This window comes from Schistocerca americana, chromosome 5 (assembly GCF_021461395.2).
Source record: "Schistocerca americana isolate TAMUIC-IGC-003095 chromosome 5, iqSchAmer2.1, whole genome shotgun sequence".
NCBI lineage: Eukaryota > Metazoa > Arthropoda > Insecta > Orthoptera > Acrididae > Schistocerca > Schistocerca americana.
In genome coordinates, this window is record NC_060123.1 from 530,937,603 (window position 1) to 530,962,206 (window position 24,604).

Below are 24,604 nucleotides of genomic sequence, written 5' to 3' on the forward strand. Positions count from 1 at the left end.
AGCCAATGGGGCGTGGTGAACAATGAAGTTTATGTGGAGACAAGAACTGGGAGTAGGTACCAGGACAGAAGAAAAGTAAACTGTTGGGTAACACCAACACCCTTTCAACAGCATGTATTTAGGCCACCGTCACTGACCGAAGGGCCTCACTCACTGACTTGACTCACTCTTCCAGTTTGGCATCTGTCAGTATATTTGCAAAGCAGGCTCAGTTCATATCGCAGGTTATGACAGTATGTGGTGTCCAGATTAGCGACTATTGCATGTCTACCGATATTGTCTGCAAGAGGACTATTAGTGATGAGCTTGTACCACAACACATGGACTCCATCTAAGTTAAGGAAATGTTCATGTACGTATAGAACTGTATTTATACACGTGTGCATTTGTGTCGTAAAAAGAGGATACCAGCCACCCATAACAACATCCTCTCCCTTGCTTCCTTGTGGTACAAGACTACAGTGGTGACGAGGATACTACAGTGGTGATGAGGATGGGATAATTCAGTAGCAATTGAAGTTAGTCAACTTGGCTGAGGATTTTGCTTGCTTCTCTTGTGTTTTAGCATGCAGTGGTGATTGTGTTCAAGTGCTTCTATTTGTTGATTTGTTGTTGTGTTCTTGCACGTATTCCAGGTGGGGAGCCGCAGAACTAAGCAAATTTCTCTTTTCAAAGGCTTTGCTTGTTTTTTTGCTATAACATATTTGTGTAGACAATGAATTCCCCACCCTCTCCACCACCTGCCCCCTTGCCTCAGTTGCAGATGGCCAATTTGATGGATCTAACACAAGTGTTTCGGTTTCAGAACCAATAAACTGCTAACTCACTGATGACGATACAACAACTACTGGCTGCACAAGCTGCATTTGTTGCAAAACTACAACCCACCAACCTACCAGCCCAACAACTGTTGCTGAACAGTATACCAATGTTCTGGCAATTTAATGAAACAGAAGAGGAATGGGTTGAATACTGTAAAGTTACAATACTTCCTTTCGACTGTTGAATCCACAGTGTTCAAGTTAATACAAAAGCTATTCCCAATCGCATCTCCAGCGAACTCAGCTATGACCAATTAATCGCTGCATTAACACAATATTATGACCAGTAAGTCCAAGTAGCTGCAGCTAGATATCAGTTCTTTTGCTTGCAGAAAAAAGCCAGAACAGACGTACCACCAGTGGTATACAGAATTAACGGGCATGACTCAGAAGTGTATTTAAGTGTAGTTGTGGCAACTTTTACAGTGATTTAATAATCCACGATGCAATAACATTCAACGTCCCAGAAATAGAATATGAGAACAGATCGTAAAGTACTCTAAACCATCACTTCCCCAAGTATTGCAGAACTTAGAGCAATATGATTCGGGTGCCATAGCAGCCAATAAGTTTGACCAGGCTCTGACTTGATGGATCGAGTCGCCCCTTGCTCGCGACCACCCCAAGCAGCCACAACAACGAGTGCGTACACAGATGTGCAGACTGCCATGTAGATATGTAAACAGAACTGTGAATTTAGTGAAGTCTTGCCTGGACATTTTCCTCATCATAAAAGACAGGATTGCCCATTACATAATGCAACGTGTTACACTTGTGGAAAAAACACCATATCCACGTAGTTTGTTTCCAACGGCACAAAAATGCCAATTGTGCCCACTCCCAGAAAAAACAGGCTCATGCACATGCAGTGAATGCAGTGTTTGCAAAACCTACAACAGGTTTTGACAAAAGTATGATTAAGGTTGTGCCGCCTCCTTGCTCTAGTGCTGTGCAACGACATTCTAACAAACTATTTGTCTAATTACGAATTGTAGGCCATCGTGTGAACTTTCAGTTAGACACAGATGCCTCAGTAACTTTGCTTAACCATACCACCTTACAACGGACAGGAAATTCCAATTCCTGGACAGTGTAGTTTGCCTGCCACTTACAAATCTCACACTAGCACAGTGAACTTTCCTGTGTTGAAATCAAGAGACTGTGAGAACATATTCAGTTTTGATGCCTTTGATGTGTTTGGACTTAGCAACCAAGACAATGTACTTTCAGTGTTGGTTTTTGCATCAAATGACAGTGTAGCTAGCTGGCTTAAAGAATTTCCTGAACTATTTTCAGAAGAAATGGGAAAAGCTAATAACTTTGTAGTGCATGTTGTATTGAAAGACAATGAACAGCCTAAGTTTATCCGGGCTCGCCTTGTCCCAACTGCTAAACTGAGAGCACTGCAAGATAATGATGTAATTGCTCCCATTCAAGGTAGTCAATGGACAAGTCTTCCTGTTTCGCTGCCTAAGCTTTGTGATCATGTTCGCATTTGTGTTGACTTCAAGTCTACAGTCAACCCACAGACAGTAGTTGACACTTATCCGTTACTCGCCTTGAGGCACTCATGGACAGGCTTGGTATAGGACGTTACTTTTCTAAGATATATTTGCATGATTCCTACTTGCAGATTCCACTGGATGAAGAATCACAGAAAGTGTTTGTTGTTAATACATACTTAGGACTGAAACTTCCTGGCAGATTAAAACTGTGTGCCCGACCGAGACTCGAACTCGGGACCTTTGCCTTTCGCGGGCAAGTGCTCTACCAACTGAGCTACCGAAGCACGACTCACGCCCGGTACTCACAGCTTTACTTCTGCCAGTACCTCGTCTCCTACCTTCCAAACTTTACAGAAGTTCTCCTGCGAACCTTGCAGAACTAGCACCCCTGAAAGAAAGGATATTGCGGAGACATGGCTTAGCCACAGCCTGGGGGATGTTTCCAGAATGAGATTTTCACTCTGCAGCGGAGTGTGCGCTAATATTAAACTTCCTGGCAGATTAAAACTGTGTGCCTGACCGAGACTCGAACTCGGGACCTTTGCCTTTCGCGGGCAAGTGCTCTACCAACTGAGCTACCGAAGCACGACACACGCCCGATACTCACAGCTTTACTTCTGCCAGTACCTCGTCTCCTACCTTCCAAACTTTACAAAAGCTCTCCTGCGAGCCTTGCAGAACTAGCACTCCTGAAAGAAAGGATATTGCGGAGACATGGCTTAGCCACAGCCTGGGGGATGTTTCCAGAATGAGATTTTCACTCTGCAGCGGAGTGTGCGCTAATATGAAACTTCCTGGCAGATTAAAACTGTGTGCCTGACCGAGACTCGAACTCGGGACCTTTGCCTTTCGCGGGCAAGTGCTCTACCAACTGAGCTACCGAAGCACGACACACGCCCGATACTCACAGCTTTACTTTTGCCAGTACCTCGTCTCCTACCTTCCAAACTTTACAAAAGCTCTCCTGCGAGCCTTGCAGAACTAGCACTCCTGAAAGAAAGGATATTGCGGAGACATGGCTTAGCCACAGCCTGGGGGATGTTTCCAGAATGAGATTTTCACTCTGCAGCGGAGTGTGCGCTGATATGAAACTTCCTGGCAGATTAAAACTGTGTGCCCGACCGAGACTCGAACTTGGGACCTTTGCCTTTCGCGGGCAAGTGCTCTACCAACTGAGCTCCAGAAGCAAGAGTGCTAGTTCTGCAAGGTTCGCAGGAGAGCTTCTGTAAAGTTTGGAAGGTAGGAGACGAGGTACTGGCAGAAGTAAAGCTGTGAGTACCGGGCGTGAGTCGTGCTTCGGTAGCTCAGTTGGTAGAGCACTTGCCCACAAAAGGCAAAGGTCCCGAGTTCGAGTCTCGGTCGGGCACACAGTTTTAATCTGCCAAGAAGTTTCGTATCAGCGCACACTCCGCTGCAGAGTGAAAATCTCATTCTGGAAACATCCCCCAGGCTGTGGCTAAGCCATGTCTCTGCAATATCCTTTCTTTCATGAGTGCTAGTTCTGCAAGGTTCGCAGGAGAGCTTCTGTAAAGTTTGGAAGGTAGGAGACGAGGTACTGGCAGAAGTAAAGCTGTGAGTACCGGGCGTGAGTTGTGCTTCGGTAGCTCAGTTGGTAGAGCACTTGCCCACGAAAGGCAAAGGTCCCGAGTTCGAGTCTCGGTCGGGCACACAGTTTTAATCTGCCAAGAAGTTTCGTATCAGCGCACACTCCGCTGCAGAGTGAAAATCTCATTCTGGAAACATCCCCCAGGCTGTGGCTAAGCCATGTCTCTGCAATATCCTTTCTTTCATGAGTGCTAGTTCTGCAAGGTTCGCAGGAGAGCTTCTGTAAAGTTTGGAAGGTAGGAGACGAGGTACTGGCAGAAGTAAAGCTGTGAGTACGGGGCGTGAGTTGTGCTTCGGTAGCTCAGTTGGTAGAGCACTTGCCCGCGAAAGGCAAAGGTCCCGAGTTCGAGTCTCGGTCGGGCACACAGTTTTAATCTGCCAGGAAGTTTCATATCAGCGCACACTCCGCTGCAGAGTGAAAATCTCATTCCACACTTAGGACTGTTCAAGTATTTGCATTTGCCCTTTGGCAGTGCTTCCTCACCCGCCATTTTCCAACTTTACTTGGAACAGCTGACTACAAAAGTGCCATTTTATTCAAACTATCGTGACGATATTGTCATCTCAGTTGTACAGCAGAGGAACACATTGCCAATTTGTGCACTCTTTTTTTCAGTGCTGTCAGAAGCAGGACTCAGGTGTCATCTTGCAAGATGTGACTTTTTTCAAACTGAACTAGAATACTTAGGTCATGTGATAAACAGTCAGGGTGTGTACTCCCTCCAATCTCATTTGCTTGTAATCCGTGATGTGCCTGTTCCTCATAATGTGTCTGAACTGCAGTCAGTACTAGGCAAGATGATATATTACATTTGGTTCATACCAAATGCCGCTCAGATCGTGGCTCCACTGCATCACTTGCATCGCAAAAATGAATATTTTGTGTGGAGTAAAGATTGTCAGGATGTATTTCAGGAACTCAAAAAGTTTTGCTTGGTGACAGATGTTAGTAGTTTTACAAGTCAACACTTCTTCCTATGGATTTGGTGCTGTGCTTTCGCACAGAATTGGTGCATAAGATAGGCCTATTTCTGAAACTTCCTGGCAGATTAAAACTGTGTGCCAGACTGAGACTCAAACTCGGGACCTCTGCCTTTCGCAGGTAAGTGGTCTACCATCTGAGCTACCCAAGCACGACTCACGCCCCGTCCTCACAGCTTTACTTCCACCAGTACCAGTACCAGTGCTTTTCATTCTGGGAACCTATTGCTTTTGCCTCAAAGTTGCTCACTCAAACTCAGTGCAATTATTCTCAAATAGAAAAAGAGGCTCTCGCTATTGTGTATGGTGTGACCAAATTCCATCACTTTTTTTATGGTGGCAAGTTCTTTTTAGTGACAGATCGCAAGCCTTTACAGTCCTTGTTTCCTCTGTCAAAGCCAGTTCCTACACAAACTGCCAAATATTGTAATGTTGGGCTTTGTTGCTTTCACAGTATCAGTACGAAATTGTGTACAGACCCATGGCAAAGCATGGCAATGCAGACACACACCCTATCTCACCTTCCGACTGGCCCAGACTCTGATTTTGATGCATCTGCAGCATCTTGTTGCCAAGCAGATGCACAGGACTCTGAATTGCTTGAATCTTTCCCCTTGCACTACAGAAAAATTGTACGGGTCACAGAAGCAGACCCAGAGCTCAAGATTTTGTTGCATTGTATTTGCACATCTTGACCTCGTTCATTGAGCAGTATCCAGAACTCAGCTGTGCACCGATATTTTGATGTTAGCATAACCTTTCAGTTCAACAGGGTGTGACTGTAGTTCAAAATTACAGTGGACAATTGCATGTACTTATTCCTAAAGTGTTGCAATAGGTTGCGTTGCAGTTGCTCCACCAGGGACATTGGGGAATTCTTCACATTAAAAAGTTAGTGTGACGGCACTGTATTTGGCAGGGCATGGACGCCCATACTGAACAGATGACATCACAGTGTTGCACATGCGCAGAAAACCAATCCACTCCACCACAGACATTCTCAGCTTGGCCTAAGACTCAATCCTCATGGTAACAAGTAGACATAGACTTTGCAGCACCATTTTGGAACACTCATTGGCTCATTGTGGTAGACCCTTTTAGCAAGTTTCTATTTGCGATGCCTATGGCTTCTACCACATCATGTAGCACCATTCTAGTGTTGTTCTCCATATTTTGCATCAAAGAATTGCCAGAAGTACTTGTGTTGGACAATGGACCACAGTTCACTTCACGTGATTTTGAACAGTTTTGTGAATGAAATGGCATTTGTCATCTAACAAGTGCTCATTTCACCCCCAGACCATGGGGAAAGCAGAATGCTTCATATGCACTTTTAAACAACAGATGGCCAAGCTTCGCACCATACATGCACAGGAACAAGCACTGCAACTCTTTCTCACCTCCTATCACTCTCACCCATGAGACGGACCATCAGTGGCAGAACTTCTGCATGGCCACCGCCATCTGATGCTGCTATACTTGCTACAACCACCGAAGCATCCGACACATCCAATGGTTTGCAAGTGTTGCTTTGCACCATTTGATTTTGTTCTTTTCAGGGTTTACGCAATTGATTCTTTTATGTACTTGACTGCAGGTCCCAATGGTTTGCAGTGCTGCCACCAGAACCAAATTCGTGAGTGTCATTTGCCCCATGATTCTGCTGCTTTTCTTCCCTCAGATTCATGGCCTCACGGGCTCACACGGCCTTCGCAGCTGCCCGCTGGTGCCACCAGAGTACTCCAGGAGGAGCGGATGGACGACGCACCTTTGCTTTCCAACACAATGGACGTGGACCCATCATCACTGTCACCGTCATCACCCCAGGACATGCTCCTAGGCCTGGATGTGTGCCCTGGCAGTAGTTTTCTGGAGGATGTTCCTGTTGCCTCGCAAGCCAGATGGTGGGGTATGGTCGGGAGTACACCACCCTCCACAGTCACAGCTCCTGACTCATCTCTATGTCCAGAATCCTGCCTCCCTCCCATTGTTGTTCGCATCCTCCCTACATAACAACTGTATGGCATTTTGGGAGGGGGAGGAATGTGCTGGTGTAAGCTGTCACCAGCATACTGGTCAGCAAAGATGAAGCGTGAAGATTGATAGTAGGTGCTGAATCAAGCATGCCTATCATGAGAGAAGTCAGAGACACACTGACAAGGAACACACCACTAACACCCTTTTGACAGTATGTATTGAGGCCACTGCCGCTGACCAGAGGGCCAGTTTGAAGTCTGTCAGTATATTTGCAGAGCGGGTTCAGTTCCCATCACAGGTTACAACAGTACATAGCGTCCAGATTAGCGACTGTAGCAGGATTACCGTTATTGTCTGCAAGAGGACTATTACTGATGAGCTCGTACCACAACACGTGGACTCAATCCAAGTTAAGTAAATGTTCATATAAGTAAAGAACCGTATTAATACACGTGTGCATTTGTGTTGTAAAACAAGGATACCAGCCGCCCATAACATCCTCTCCCTTGCTTCCTTGTGGTACAAGACTCTGCAGTGGCTACTACGATACTACAGAAGGCAAGGATCCAGATGGCCTGGATTGTGAAGCAACCACTGATATTGAGAATGTTGTACTCAGCTGCATGATATGCCATCAGGTGTTCAACTTTGTTTATGGCCGTAGTTTGGCAGTAGCCATTCATTCTGGATGACAGCTGGTTGGTTGTCACACTGACATAAAAGCAGTGAAATGACTACAGCACAGTTGGTATATGACATGACTGCATGCCTGCCTATCACGGGACAGGATTACCCTGTGACAGGACTTTAGCAGGAAATGCTGGGTGGGTGGGTTGAACAGGGCAAATACCTGGATCTTCCGTAGGGATGTGATTCCTGTGGCAAGGGGTTGGGAGTAGGAGTGGCATAGGGATGGATCAGGTTGCGTGGGTGATGCAATATCACCGTAGAAGAGGTGGGAGGGATCTTGGGTAGGATGCCCCTCATTTTTGCTCATGGTGGTAGGTAATCAAAGCCACAGTGAATGATATGGTTCAGGTGTTACAGTCAAGGGTGATAATGGATCATGAGGTTAGCGCTCCTTTGCAACTGATTCTTGGTGGTGGTGGAAGGATTAGGGATGTGTGAGAAAATGGCATGTGAAATCTGTTTGCAAAAAAATGGTTCAAATGGCTCTGAGCACTATGAGACTCAACATCTGAGGTCATTAGTCCCCTAGAACTTAGAACTACTTAAACCTAACTAACCTAAGGACATCACACACATCCATGCCCGAGGCAGGATTCGAACCTGCGACCGTAGCAGTCACGCGGTGAAATCTGTTTGCAGACTAGATTTGGGGGGTGGTGTCTGTCTGTGATATCATGTCTCATGAGGACTCACTAGGCATCCAGCATACGGGGCAAGGGTGTTTTCCTCACTGCAGAGATGGCATCCACAAGTTCCAAGGTTGTAAGGAAGTAACTTTTTGGTCTGGATAGGATGACCGCTGTCAAAATGCAAGTGCTATTTGTGGTTAGCGGATGTAATGTGGACAAAGGTGGGGATGAAGCCCATCAGAGCCAGGGCAGTCAATGTCCAGAAAGGTGGCATGTTGGTGCTGAGACCAGACCATGAAAATATCATCAATGAACCTGAACCACACAAGGTGTTTGACATTTTAGGAGGCTAGGAGGGTTTCCTCAAGATGGCCCAAAAGGAGGTCAGAATAGGAGGGTGCCATGTGGATGCTGCAGATCTGATAAACAATACACACTCCCCTTGAACGACAAGTAGTTGTATGTCATGATCAAGTTGGTAAGGTGTATTAGAAATGATATAGTGCATTCAAAGTCTAAAGGATATTCCGAGAGGTGTAGCATCCTCCTTTTTAAAGGCCACCTAAAGGAAATCTTCCTAATTTCCCAAAGCCCCAAACCCCTTGTCCGGTTCAGGTTCACTGATGATATCTACATGATCTGGATTCTATGTCAAGACACCCTATTCTCATTCCTTCAGAACCTCAACACCTCCTCTTGGAAATGAGAGACATGTCACACAAGATCCTTCACACTTCGCCTAAAGTAGTATTCCACTGCGCAATTAACCTACATGACATCCTGGTCCACCCCTATGCTTTCCCACTCCCAACCCATTGCCACTGATATCATATGCCTATAGAAGGCCCAGTGTCCCTACTGCCCAATACATTCACCCAGCACTTCCTTGCTAAAGTCCTATCACAGACTAATCCCTTCCCACCAGAAGTAGCACCACATGTGAAAGCAGCGAGGTCATAAACAAACGAAAATGAGATAGATGGAAAAAAGTAAGTAAATTGTTTATTACATCAAAAGTAACTGGCATAACTGTTAATGCATCTATCCCGCTGTGAGACAAGATAGTCAATGCCTTTGTGGAAAAATATTTGCTGCTGCATAGGTAACCATAATTGTACCTAGTTGTGTAACTCTGCATCCAAAGCAAATCAATGGGCAAGACTGTATTTCCTAATGGCTCCAAAAATATGGAAACTGCATGAGGAGTGATCAGGAGTATTATAAGGGCTTCCCAATGAAACTTCTGCAGCGTAGTCGAATCAACCTTAGCCACTTGTGGGCCTGCCCAGTAACAAATACACCAGTACAATAGAGCATTAATCAAGAATGGATCACACTAGTGTTCTATTTGTGATCTCCTTTATAGGTGCACTACACTTTCCCAAAATTCTCTAAACAAACAGAAGTTAACCATTTGCCTTCCCTACTACTGTATCAAGCAGTACTCCATAATATTGTATTTGAACATTACTGGATTGTTTTTGGCATTGGCACTCATCAACATTAACTTACAGTTTTCTACATTTAGAGACAGGTGCCATTCTTTACACTAAATGGAAACACTTTTTGGCGGTCATATTGTGTGTCATTGATAATTACTCAATGATGATACTTTCTCGTACACTACAGCATCGGCATAAAATAATCACAGATTGTTGCTTGCCCTATCCATCAGATCATTTATGTATACAGAAAACAAGAGCAGTCTCATCAAACTTTCCTGGGTCACTCCAGATGATATCCTTGCCTCTGATGTACACTCATCAAGGACAACTTACTAGGTTCTATTACTTAAGAAGTAATCTGGGACTCTATTCCGTATGTTTGGTTCTTTGCTACCAGTGTACAGTGGGGCACCATATCAAATGCTTTTCAGAAATGTAGGTATATTTTGTCAAAAAGTTTTATTGTCTCACTTTGGTCCCTACCAGTGCTCCATAAGCTCTTCACAATGACAGCTGAATCAATGTCCTATTCAAATGTGTTTCCATGCTACACCGATTTATAACATTACACAAAGCTAATTCATGATGCAAATTTTGTACAGCTAAAGATGTACATGTGCTTAAAGTGATACGATAATGTAACAGGCAAAAAAAATAATGCATACAAACATGTACACACATGATCTATCTGTTGTGTGTTCAACCACTGTTTACACATAATTAGTATTGAACCTATTAGTGATTCAAGTCTGACAATCTTTTATCACACAAGAAAGTTTGAGCAACTATCACTGTAATGAGCAAATTTTCACATCAAAAGATCATTTAAAGCAGAAATGTTCATGTACACATATCCTACATTTATAATGGTTGCCTAGAAAATTGATCTGCAATTGTTTATTACAATAAAAAAAATAAAAAATTTATGATAGTTGTAGTATAACATTTCACTCGAGTGATATGTTGCGCAGTGTCTAATGACCTGATGAATGATAATCATGACAGTGTAAGTATTTGTCTTTCTTTTTGTTATTAGTTTATCAATCTAGAACAGCATATTGTGAGAATAGGCATGGATAGACGCTGTGAATCTGCAAGGTGGGATGATGATAGCAGCTTAGTATGCTATGCGCTACCAGTTGGTCTGGCGGTTTATTCCATGCTGTAGTGTGCTGGCTTGGAGGTGTGAGGCATGCCACTGAGAGTAATGACTTCTGTGGCAATGAGCGCAAGGCCACAGAAGCCTGCCCGGCTAGCCGCATGGTCTAACGCACTGCTTCGCGAGCGGGAAGGCATGCCAGTCCCCAGCACAAATCCGCCCAGCAGATTACTGTCTAGGTCCGGTGTGCTGGCCACCCTGTGTTTTTAAGGCAGTTTACCATCTGACTCAGCGAATGCGAGTTGGTTACCCTTATTCCACCTCAGTTACCCTGTGTCAGATATTGCTGCACAAACACCATTTCCACATATGCGTACACCATAAATACTCTACCACACAAACTTTTGGGGTTACACTCGTCTGGTACGAGATGTTCCTGGGGGGCTCCACTGGGGGGCCAAACCACACAATAACCCTGGGTTCAGTTTGGGGTGGCAGTGGCTGGGTGGACTGCTGTGGCCTGTTGTGGGTTGTAAACCACTGAGGGCTACTGTGGCATGAAGCCTCTCCATCATTTCTAGGTCCCTGATTTAATATATACATACACACACACATTGAATGTCACGGAAGGAAACATGTGGGATTCAAATCATTGGAACTGTACTGTCACATACCAATGCTATACACAGTGTGCGTAATGTCAATGTTCATGTATGAATTCATATTCTCATTAAGCATTACCTCACAGTAGTTGAAGGAGCAATACAGTCAAATTTAATATGAAGTGCTTTCTGATTGGTAGAAATTTGAAAGAGGATAAAGAGTTTCAAGATTTCCAGATACAGTTGCAATGGAGAGGAAGTCCTCAATAAGAAGAATGACAAGGTTAGTCTGAACATTAAATCAAGAAGCAGCAGTTCACAATTAAAAATTGATGGTGATAGTAATCTAAACACACTATCTCACAGAAGGAAAAACACTTCACAATTCACAACACAGTTTTCAATAACTCACAATAAACCTCCAGCAGTTCAGAGTGAATTTTACACAATTTACAATAAATGTGAAAAGGATCACTGTGAACTTCAATGCACTTTTGTTCTGTGAGAGGAACATGTTTTTCTTCTCTTTGTGATTCTGTATGTTGCTTTGTGAGGCCACTGTGTCCATAATGTAACCTAATAATTCATCTCACATGCACACCTTTCTCCATTCAACCAAACAATCTAGATGGTTAAGCATTGAAATCTTGTTGGCTGTATAATGGTACTACTGTGCTATAGCCGTCAGTGGAAAACATTGCAGCTGACTTGAGAATCCCTCCTGCTGGCCATATGGAAATAAACAAAACAGTATCAGCAGAGTTTATGCTTATGTCTGCCAATATCGAAAACAGTGGCACCTTGACCAAGCAACAAGTTTACATGATACTTTTAAAAGACATTTACAAAACTACCCATATCAGTAAAGATGTCTCACAAAAAAGATAACAGCAGGTATTATGAAGTCCTCCCAAACCATTCAGTACTTAAGTACCATGAAAATACTAACACAAATACACAAAGACTGATAGGAAGGTGCTGATTGCTGCACAAAAATCATTTAATTGAAAAATTATGTACAATGCAGAGAATAAAAGGGAAGCAGCCTGGAATGTCACTAAACAGGAAAACAGTGATAGACAAATGCAAAGCAACATATTGATAAGTTTGAGTATTAATCCAGTACTGCACAGAAATTACAAGAAAAAATCCCAAAAACAAATACGAAGTCTGGAAATAATTATGCACTAAGTACAATGATGTTACTATCAACCACAGAGCATGAAGTCAATAAAACTACACAAAACCTAAGACAGCAAACGAAGTACCAGTGTTTGTCTTAAAAGAATGCATACGTAACATACAAGCTCCCTTACAAACATAATAACAAGTCATTCACATCAGGGAAATTTCTGAAGTATTTAAAACAATCAATAGTTGTACCTTTGCTAAAGAAGAGTAATGCAGAGGACAGAGAAAACTGCTGGCCCATTTCCCTCGTGCCATCATTCTCAAGAATAATAGACTCAGTTAAAAAAATAGATTACGGAGTTACTTGAATAAATATAACCCCCTAAGCGAATTATGCGAGTTTCACTTCCAAAATGGTAGATGAATGGAAGTGGCCACAGCAGAATTCATAAAAGTGGTACTTGATGCTCTTGACAAGGATGATTGCCTCATAGACAAATTCTTCAATCTTTCTAAGGCTGCTGATACTGGTGACCATAAGATTCTACCAAATAATCTAGAATCATTACGCCTAAGAGGCCTAGCTGAAGACTGGTTCTGATATTACCTAACAGGGCTGAATTTTTAGTGAGACACTTATTTGAGCCAAAACGCTTTAATACTGGACATTCTCTAGGTAGCATATTGGGACCAACACTGTTCCTGATATACACCAATGACTTTCCCAACAGTAAAAACAAACAATGGGAAGTCCAGGAAGGAATAACAACAATATGGAAAGGATAGATTCTGCACACCACACTGAAAAAGAATGCTAAAAATTTTCAGCTTTTGTATTATCTCCTCCATCATCAGAGATTTCTATCTCTCTCTCTCTCTCTCTCTCTCTCTCTCTCTCTCTCTCTCTCTCTCTCTCACACACACACACACACACACACACACACACACACACACACGGCCACTTTCGTCTCCAGGTTCTATGGTCTGACTGCAACTGTATCTGAGGTGAGCAGCAATCTAGCCACGGTAAGTGGTAGGATATGGAATTGGTGTGGGAGAGGGGGAGTGATAGCATGGTAGGCATGGGGGGAGATGCTAGTGCTGCCTGTCAGAGCATACAGGGACCTAATGTGGAAAGGATAGCACTGCTAGTTGCAGCATCGAAAAGCTGGGAGAGAGTGGGGCAGGAAGGGGGAAAGGGGGCGGGGGGTAGCGAGTGGGAAAGGGGAGAGGAGACAAAGAGGTGAAAGGACTTTGTAAACTTGTTGGTGGAATAGAAGGCATGTGTAATACTGGAGTGGGAGCACAGAAGGGGAGAGGCAGGTTGAAACAAGGACTAGTGAAGGTTGAGGCCAGGGGGATTACAAGAACAAAGGGTATGTTGTAGGGAGAGTTCCAGCCAGTAAAATTCGGAAATGCTTGGGTTGATGAGAAGAATCCAGATGGCACAAACTGTAAAGTAGTTGCTGAAGTGAAGCATACCATGTTGGATGGCATGCTCAGCAACCAGGTGAGTGGTCCAGCTGTCTGTTGGTCACTGTTTGGGAGTGGCCGTTCATGCCAACAGATGGCTCGTTAGTGGTCATGCCGACATAGAATGTGGCACATTGGTTGCAGCTAAGTCTATAGATCACTTGGCTGCTTTCAAAGGTGGCACTGCCCTTGATGGAATAGGAGATGCCTGCGACACGACTGGAGTAAGTGGTGGTGATGGTGGTGGTGGTGGTGGTGGTGGGAGGATGTAACACACAAGTCTTGCATCTAGGTATACTGCAGGGATATGGCCCGTAGGTGAAGTGCTGGGAGTGGTGATGGAGTACAGATGGACAAGGATATTGTGTGGGTTGGGAGGGAGCCAGAATACCACTGTGGAAGAAGTAGGTAGGATAGTGGAGAAAATATTTCTCATTTCATAGCACAATATTTCTTATATTGTTCCATTTAAATGACTGTTTCATAGCATATACCATCTAGATTCTTTCCACAAACAACAGCTTTTCTGAAATGTACATGAAATTCTCCCTGCAACATATCCTTTGTTCCTGTAACCCCCCCCCCCCCATCCCCCCCCCGACATCAACCTTCCCTGGTCACAATCTTCCACTGGTCTATCCCTTTCCCTGCTCCCACTCCAGTAATACATATGCTTCAGTGCCACCAATGCACACACATAGTCTTTCCCCTTCTCTGTTTTTCTTCTCTCCCATTTCCCCCTTACTCCTCCCTCCCTCTCCAACAGCGCAGCCTCGTGATGCTGCACCTAGCAGTCCTTTCCTGTTCCCATGATGTCCCTGCATGCTCCCACAGGCAGCACTAGCATCTCTCCCCAACCCTACCCCGCTATGCTTCACCTTTTCATCACATCTCTTCTGTAACTCCCACCTACCCCAGCTACATTGTTGCTCACCTCACATGGAACTGCAGTTGGGTCTTAGTACCTAGGGACACCAGTGGCCATGTGTGCATGAGCTGTGCTTGAAAGTGTGTGTTTTTTCTTGTTTTGATGAAGGATTCAGTCTGAAAGCTGAATACTCCTAGCATCATTTTTTTCCTGTCTGTGACTCAACACCTCCTCAATGTGGTTAGCAGCAATCTATCCTTTCCACATTGCTGACTTTCACAATAGCAAAAATTCTCTTTGCTGATGAGAGCTCTGGTACCGAGCACCACAGGTTTCGAATCCGAACCAGATGGCATGGACCTCGTTTACCATTAGAGGTCTCTGCAGCCGTCACGCCGTAAGCCGTGGATGCGCATGTTCCTGGCCGCATATAATGTGAGGGTCCCAGCAGCCAATAGCGACGTATCCTATCCTGTATTTAAGCACCTGCCCCTCGCTCAGTGAGGCAGTCTGATATTCGCATGAATCTATCGACATCTCAGCTACAGACAGCGTGTTTACTGTACTTTGTTTCCATGTACGAGTAGACATTGTGGATTCATAAGGTTGTCACTTGTGACCCCGTTGCTTCTTGCGTGTTGTTGTTCATAACGTGGAGCACATGGTCCCAGCAGCCAATAGCGACGTATCCTATCCTGTATTTAAGCACCTGCCTCTCGCTCAGTGAGGCAGTCTGATATTCGCGTGAATCTATCGACATCTCAGCTACAGACAGCGTGTTTACTGTACTTTGTTTCCATGTACAAGTAGACAGTGTGGATTCACGAGGTTGTCACTTGTGACCCCGTTGGTTCTTGCGTGGTGTTGTTCATAACATCTTGCTCAATCGTCCCTCATTGTTCATGTCCGTCCTTTCCCATTCATTTGTTTTTTCATGGGCCTCTACCGTTTGGTCCCAATGCGCTTCATTCTCAGCAACCCCGCTACCGTTCCAATTGCGGTTACAATGAGAGCAGTATTTTAGTCACTGAGAAAACAAGCAAGCTCCTTTAAGAGAAACTAACTGAAATCCTTGAGGAATTTTACAGTCAGATACTATGCTCTAAAGTCAGATTGGAAATAAAGAAAGCAAATTCAATGAATTTGAGTTTGGAGATGGAAAATGTAGATAGCACCTCTACAGACACTGCAACAAACACTAAATTTCTAGGAATGAATACTGGTCCTGAGTTAAAGTGGTGTGAAGACACAAAGAAACTTTCAAACACAATTTCATCAGCGTGTTATGCCCATTGAGTCCTGTCATCAGTGTGTAACAGCAGTTTTTCATTATATCCTATTCATATGTACACTCAGTTCTTGGTTTTGGAATTTTTTTGGGGGAGAAAAAATACACAAACTATGAACACAGTTTTCAAACTAAAGAAAAGGACCATCAGAGTAAAAGTCAAAAATAGTCGAGCTCACTGTAAGGATTTGATCACAACACTGGAGATTTCAACTACATCATGTGAGTATATTTATCAATCAGCTGTGCAAACAGAAACAAATGTAAATAACTACTGCACAAACAGCCCTGTCTATGACCATGGAACAGAGTGAATTTAATTTACCAACAAAAAACAAACTTAAAACTCAAACCAGGATTTTCTACAAAGAGAAAAAACTGTGCAATCAATTTCCCAAGATAAGTAAAATGAACCTGTTCACAAAGATAGTTAAAAGTTAAGTATTACTTAGCTCTGCAAAAAGCCCCAAGCAACTGACTAGTGCTTAAGAAGGGTAAGATAGCAGATCTACAGAATTACAGACCAGTATCCATAACATAGGTCTTTTCTGAATTCTTGAGCAGATCCTAAGTCTGAATATAACAAATTTCCTTGAGGCAGAAAATCTTCTATCCACAAATCAGCACAGACTTAGGAAGCACCATTTGTGTGAAAGTCAGCTTGCCCTTTTATCATACAGTAATCTGAAAATCAGGGTTCAAGGGCATCAGGCAGATTTGGGTGTCATTCTAAATACCTTGCAGAGCACTACCAGGATCTAAAGCAAGACAATAAAGATATTCCCCAGAATACCAATAGATTTCTTGGAATTATTTGATATGGTGCCCCAATTCAGACTGTTAACAAACACCAAAGCCAACAAAATAGTATCTCAGATATGTGAATGGCTCGAAGATTTCATGAGTAACAGAATCCAGTATGTCGTATTCAGTGATGAGTGTTCATCAGAGAAAAGGGTATCATCAGGAGTGGCCCAGGGAAGTGTGATATGACCACTATTGTTCTCTGTACATATAAATGATCTGACAGATAGGGTGAAATGTAATTTGTTATTGACTGCTGATAATGTATGGGAAAGTGTCATCACTGAATGACTGTAGGAAGAGACAGGATGACTTAGATAGAATTTTTATTTAGTGTGATGAAGAGCTGCTAGCTCTAAATGTAGAATAATGTAAGTTAATGCAAATGAGTACGGAAACAATCCTGTAATGTTCATATACAATGTTAGTGGTGTGCTGATTGACATAGTTATGTTAATTAAATATCCATGCGTAAAATTGCAAAGTGACATGAAATGGAACAATTACTTAAGTTCAGTGGTAGGGGAGGTGAATGGTCAACTTCAGTTTATTGGGACCATTCTAGGGAAGTGTAGCTCATCTATGAAGGAGACCACATATGCAGCACCAGTGCAACCCATTCCTGAATACTGCTTGAGTGTTTTGGACATGCACCATGTTACATTAAAGGTAGAAATAGAAGCAATTCAGAGGCACACCACTAGATTTGTTACTTGTAGGTTCAATCAACATGCGAATATTACAGAAGTTCTTTGTGAACCTAAATTTGAATCCCTGGAGGGAAAACAATGTTCTTTTCATGAGGCCCTATTCAGAAAATTTACAGAATCAGCTTTTTCAGCTGACTGCAGAATGATTTTACTGCTACCAACATACAATTTGCGTAAGGACTATGAAGACATGATATGAGACATTAGGACTCTTGTGGAGTGTAATGGATCATATTATTATCATTATTTTCCCTTTTACATATATGTAAAATAAAAAAATAATAAGTTATTTTGTACCAGCGATAATGTTGGGATACAAACAAAACAAGCAGAGATATAATCTTCAATTGATTAATTTCTGTATCTTCACCTGTTTGTCTCTATAAGTGGTAGTGGGCAGACGTATGACGAGTTCCGATATTTTAATATTGTTCAAAAATGTGTATTCTAACTGAACATTAAAGAAGTGTTATAAAACTTATTAGGTAGACGAAGTTTATACATGGATATTTTTTTATATATATATATATATATATAACCCCATCTGTTCATCATTTCGCCTGCATCAAGAATCCCGCGTCAAGAGGATCAAAGCAGACAAGAGGAATTTGCGTGAGCAGATGAGGGAAATCCAGTGACAGTATCGTAATAACCAGCTCTAAGCACAATGGCAATAATGAGAGTTACATAAATTCAAATGATGAATGTTAATCTTAAATGTATTGAATATTGAAGGTCTGAGTGCCAGTTAAAGTTCATTCAGGATATTTGTACCTTCCAATTTCTTTCAATTATTCCTTCTAATTTTTTTAAATTATTCAAGCAGCAATTATTAATCAGTTTCCATTATATATTATACTTTATGCCCCCCCCCCCCCCCCTCTTCCCCCTGGCCCTATTCTGCCACTATTCAGGAGGCATATACAGTCATTTTCCTCTCACTCCATTTGAGAGTGGAACAGTAAACAGAATAACTAGCAGTAGTATACAGTACCCTCTACTGGGCATACCATGGTGGCTTGTGGAATACGTATATAGATGTAGATAAACACAGAGTAGGGAATTGGTAATAAATGTAAAACAAATAAATACTAATAGCAATAAAATTAATAAATCATCTATCATTTCACATTACATTTTCAGATCACTTTTATTTCATCCTCCTCCTTTTCTTTCTGGAAACCTTACCCCCACAGTTATGCAACATATAATATTAATAGCTTATCATCTCATAAGCAAACACAGTTGCCATAAGCCTGCCACTGATAGTGCGGCATGTTTGTCAATATTTCTTGCAGATGAGGATTTCTTAGGCATTAACAATCTCCAGCATTTACCTCTGAAGGGAAAAGAACACACTCCATGGTCTTTATCAGGGCATTTTGATATGTTTTACTTCATACCTGCACCGAAGCCCAGAAAATCATATTTGTTGTTAGATACCCACAGGGTGACGTTCTACTGTGGACTAAGGACATGGCAGACCGTTGCCACTGCTATGAACAGTTTGAGAGAGCCTTTCTGGATAACTATTGGTCTGAGGCCATACAAGAGAGGCTCAGACATGAAGTATTCAGCCCAGATTCGTTCAATAGCAAGTACGGAAGCTTACGGGACTATTTTGAAAAATGTTTGAATAAAACCAGATATCAGACAAACCTGGTATCTCAAGTAGACATGCAGAAAATTTTAAAGAGCCATCTTCCTGATCACATTAGGGAAAAACTCATTAGCATTCCGGAGCACGACACTTTCTATCTGTACTGGGCGCAATAGATTTGATATACGAAGAAGGACCAACAAGTAAACAATGGATCTGTAGTACAATCTTACCCCACACAGACCTATGGTAATGGTAATGGTAATCACAACGGCAATGGGGAAAGCCATAAATTCAAAGATGGATATAAAAGAAATGAGCAAAAATTTAGTAAAAACAACTGCAACGGGCAAGTAGTGTATGGCCAGCCTGCACAATATTTACAGATACAAGCTACTGGCAATAATCAGCCAATCAGTTGACAAATGCAAAACAATACCAGACAACCGAATAACCCACAGACAGCGGAATTTGGCCAGCAAAGTAACACACATATGCCGAATAATGCACAGAGGCAAAGAGAATTTCAATCGAGAGCCTCTCGAGACACTAATTGGCATAATCAAACAACAACAGTCCACATAGTGGATGTTACGCCTAACTCAGAGAATGATGTCACCCAAATGCCGGAAAACTTAAAATGGTCACGGGAGGCCCCCGTTCAGTGACCTTGGAGGAGAGTGAGGGCATGAGCTTGATCGATACAATCACGGAAGTGATGTGAAAGATGATCTGTATCAAGATTATGAGGGTACACAGAAAAACTTGACAGAAGCCAAGGTAAAAGCTGCTTTTAAAGCCAAAATATTTGACACTGATGTACCCATTGTGCTTGACACAGTTGCTACAACTAATTTGATGTCACAGGGATTCTGTCAAGAACTGAAGAAACATGGGTGTATACCTACACTGCCAGTGCAAAATTGCAAGGTACAAACTGCCACTGGTTAGAAATCGAAAGGAGTCAAGATACAAGCTGTACTTCCCATACAATTAGGACAGTTTTCTTTATTTTTTTTTTTTTTTTTAAATAGTAGAGAAATTAATAGTTGATTGTTTAATCAATTTGGATGCATTTAGGACATACCAAGTACAAATTGATACAGGAAAAGGTCAATATCATTTCACTGTAAATAACCAATTATTTGTAATAGACCTAATCAGGGGAGTACTAATAGGTGTAAAACTGAAGTTCCTCATGACTTTGATGTTCAATTGGTAAATCCCATAGTTACACTTGTCAATGGATACAATAATGAACAGTCGGCAGCAGAAGAAGTAAACGTTGACACAATAAGCACAAAGGTAAGTGAATCAAAGTGCTTGTCTCAAGCACTGGAAAATGGAACTTAGGGAACTGATGCTTGCTTATATATATGTATTTGCAAAAACACCAGGTATTATTAAGGATTTTGTGTACAAAATGGAAGTGCATCCTCATGAAACTTTTTGTTCTACCTCACACCCTTTATGGACAAAGAGGGGAGCAGTAAGAAAAGAGATTAACAGGATGCTTGAATGGGGCATAATACAACCATCATTTTCCCCTAATTGTAGTCCTATTTTGGCTGTGAGTAAGCCAGATGGCAAGGTGCGCTTGGTCCTCAACACACGTAACATTAATAAGATTATTGTAGCAGTCCAAACATGTCCGGACAATTTAGAGGAACAGCTTATGAAATTCCATAATGCTAAATTTCTTACTATAATCAACCTCCGGTCTTCATATTGGCAAATAAAACTACATGAAGAAAGTCGGAAGTGTACCACATGTACTCCCTTCATGTTTGGGGATAGGAGCTTTGAATTTCAAGTATTACCGTTTGGATTGAATGTAAGTGCAGGTGTACTTATCTCTGCACTTGACAGAGTGCTAGGGCCCGAACTTTTGAGTAAGGTAACAGTATATGTGAATGAGCTGCTTTTCCAAATATGTAGTAACAGCAACTCTCAAGAAATCTAATTTCAGACAAGAAAAGGTAAAATTTTTAAGACACACAATCTCTTCAGAAGGTATATTGCCAGATCCTAAAAAACTTGATGCCATTAGGAACTGCCCTGTTCCTCAAAACAAGAGACAATTAAAGGCATACTTAGGCCTAGTGTCATTTTTCAGGAAATTCATCCCTAACCAACATATGAACAGTGATGCTTTACTCAATCTTCTCCAGGAAAACAGACCTTGGTTATTGGACAAGCAATGGCCAACCAATTTCAAGAACATCAATAAAGCCTTATTAAATGCTAATATTTTCTCTCAACTAGACATGAAGAAAGATTTTTGTTTATGCAGCAACCCATCTTCTCATGGTCTGGTTGTGTGCCTTTTTTCAAATGGTAGAAGAAGAGGAAAATCTCATCCCTAAAATAATTAGCTCACCAATCACACCTTATCTGAAGCTGGACGTTCGTATTCAGTCAGGGAGTTGGAAGGTTTGGCTGTAATTTGGTCCTTCAAAAAGTTTGAATATTTCCTTTGGGATAAACACACAAAAGTATACTGCGATCATCAGTCCCTATCACTTTTGTTAACTTGTAAATTGCTACACTGACGGGTAGCCAGGTGTTGTATGTATCTCCAAGAAATTGATTTTGGAGTACTATACATAAAAACAAATCAAAACATAATAGCTGATGCTCTTGCTCAACTACCACTAGGCTTAGAGGAATTCAACGATCTTTTAGAGCAGGAAGGTGAAATAAGAGCTATGTTGATCGAGGAAAAAACACTCCACCCATACTATGTCCACATCTGTAAACACATGGAGCAATTACAGCAGGAAGAGACATGCTGGAGTAAGGTAAGAGTGAAACTTACGCGTGACAGTGATGAAAAGTTAAAAAAGGTTTATCATTATTCACAAAGGTATTCTGCTCCATAGGAACCCTTCAAACTAGAACAATGGCATGTATGTTTGCCAGAGGAATATGTGGATGATTTTATCTTATACACACACAATAATTGAGAACATTATGGCATTGCAAAATGCACTGATAAAACAGGTAAATAATGTTAGTTCCCCAACCTTAGATGAAGAGTACTACAGGTGGTAAGAAAGTGTATTGTTTGCCAGAAAACAAAACATTCCAACATCACCAAATAGATAGAACTACATCCTACTGTGGCTAAGAAACCTATAGAAAACGTATCGTTAAGTGTGGCTGGACTCTATTCCAGAGGTAAGAGGGGAGTAAAATATAAAGTAGGCCTGTACGATATTTTCACAAAATACATAAAACTGTATGCTGTACAGAAAGTTACAACCAGTTCAATTATAAGATGAATTAAAGAGGATTATTTTGCAAGAGTAGGAAATCCAGAGGTCATGTAAACAGATAAAGCTTCATTTTTTGTTGGATGTAAATGAACAGAGTTCGTACATTCCAACCAAAACAAACACATTTCAGTGTCCAAATTTCATCCCAAAACATCCCCAAAGAAAGGATGTTTATGGAATTCAACAGGTTTGTGAGGACCTACATACCTCGTAAACATACCAAGTGGATTGAATATGTCACTCCTTTCTTACAAGTTGTTAACAGCCTTCCTCATACATCAACTGGATTTACACCAAATGAGCTGATGTTCAATTGTAAACAGACAGACAAGTGGGAAAAACCTTTGCCCAAAATACTGATACCTGAATTATCACTGGTTGATAAAATACTACAAGCAGTAACCAACTTTGAAACCTGGGCTAAATATAGGAAAGGAATTTATGACAGAAAGCTGAAACGTACAACACAATTTTATATAGGACAAAAGGTGTTACTTAGAACACAACCTAAATCCACAAGAATTGGAAAACTGAACTGTAAGTGGCAACTTCTCTACACCGGACTATCAAAAATCCCTTACTCAGCAGCATACAGATTGGTTCACACAAATATGGGTAAAAAGAAGGGCCTTTACCTATATAAAGACTTGAGAAAGTTTAGAAAGTTTATATATTGCAAAAGGGCTGTATAACCTCTAAATTGTATATATGTAGAATGATATTTGATTTAGGATTTGGAAATCACATTCCAGAACTTATGGTGTTAGAAACCATATAAATTTAAGAAGGACCACACCACAATACAAATATAGTTATAAGTTTATGATACATATGAATGTGCCAGTATGAAAATGAAAGTATGTCTAGAAGAAATCAGTTGCAGTCACATATCATGATACTGAACTCAGGTTGAGCACTATCAAGAAATCAAGGGGTCGAAAGCCAATTACTGCGAGTGTGGACTACCAACTACCAATGAAATTGTCAAACATCTGATTTACATTGTTTTTTTTCTTTTGCTACTTATGTAAATACTGTTTTATGCTAATTGTATATAACATAAAGTATTGTACTACGAACATATCAAGTAAATACTGAGCTGCACTTGAACACTTAATAAGTATTTGATATGACTGGTATCATCGAATCTGTGTTATGTTTATAAGCAACAAACTATTCTGTTCTTGGGAAACACAGTTAAGAACAGCAACGAGACATAACTGAGCACATAAATGCCTTTCTGTGAAATTTCCTCAACCCTGTAGTGTGTAGATCCTTCCTGGAGAATGCTAAAGAGGCAAGCCCATGTGTAGTTATTTGAGCAGCACATAATCTATTGTAGTGAGTATTGTTTACTTCTTTAAATCTTTGGAATCGATAAATATACTTTGAGAAGAAGTCACTGTAAATAGGAATTAAATGTATGTCAATTTATGCTAGAAAAGAAAACAGAATGTTATGAAAAGAATGTAAAACCAAAGAAGAGTAAAAAGTGTACTCATATAATTGGAATTGAACAATGTAACAAAATAATAATTTAACAAAATGTACTAAAACAAAATGACAGTCAGATTATAATGTATATAAGCAACGATAATGGCATGTCAGCAAATGAATAAGATAAGATTATTTTCGTAATTGTGTGTGTGTGTCTATGAGCTCATTTTATTACTTCTCTTCAAATCACATTAATCATGGTTGGAAACACACAGCAACAGAACGTACCAGCGTGACTTCAAACACTTTGTTACAGGAAATGTTCAAAATGTCCTCCGTTAGCGAGGATACATGCATCCACCCTCCGTCACATGGAATCCCTGATGCGCTGATGCAGCCCTGGAGAATGGCGTATTGTATCACAGCCGTCCACAATACGAGCATGAAGAGTCTCTACATTTGGTACCGGGGTTGCGTAGACAAGAGCTTTCAAATGCCCCCATAAATGAAAGTCAAGAGGGTTAAGGTCAGGAGAGCGTGGAGGCCATGGAATTGGTCTGCCTCTACCAATCCATTGGTCACCGAATCTGTTGTTGAGAAGCGTATGAACACTTCGACTGAAATGTGCAGGAGCTCCATCGTGCATGAACCACATGTTGTG

General features: G+C 41.6%; 1 protein-coding gene and 1 non-coding gene across 5 annotated transcripts in view; one reads left to right on the forward strand and one right to left on the reverse strand.

Moving 5' to 3' along the window:
• Positions 1 to 24,604, reverse strand: part of LOC124616774 (zinc finger protein 714-like) — a 306,681-nt gene that overhangs the window by 43,733 nt on the left and 238,344 nt on the right. The gene's annotated exons all lie outside the window — the stretch shown is intronic.
• Trnal-caa lies at positions 3,619 to 3,693 on the forward strand. Its single transcript has one exon. It is a non-coding gene; the product is annotated as a tRNA-Leu (tRNA).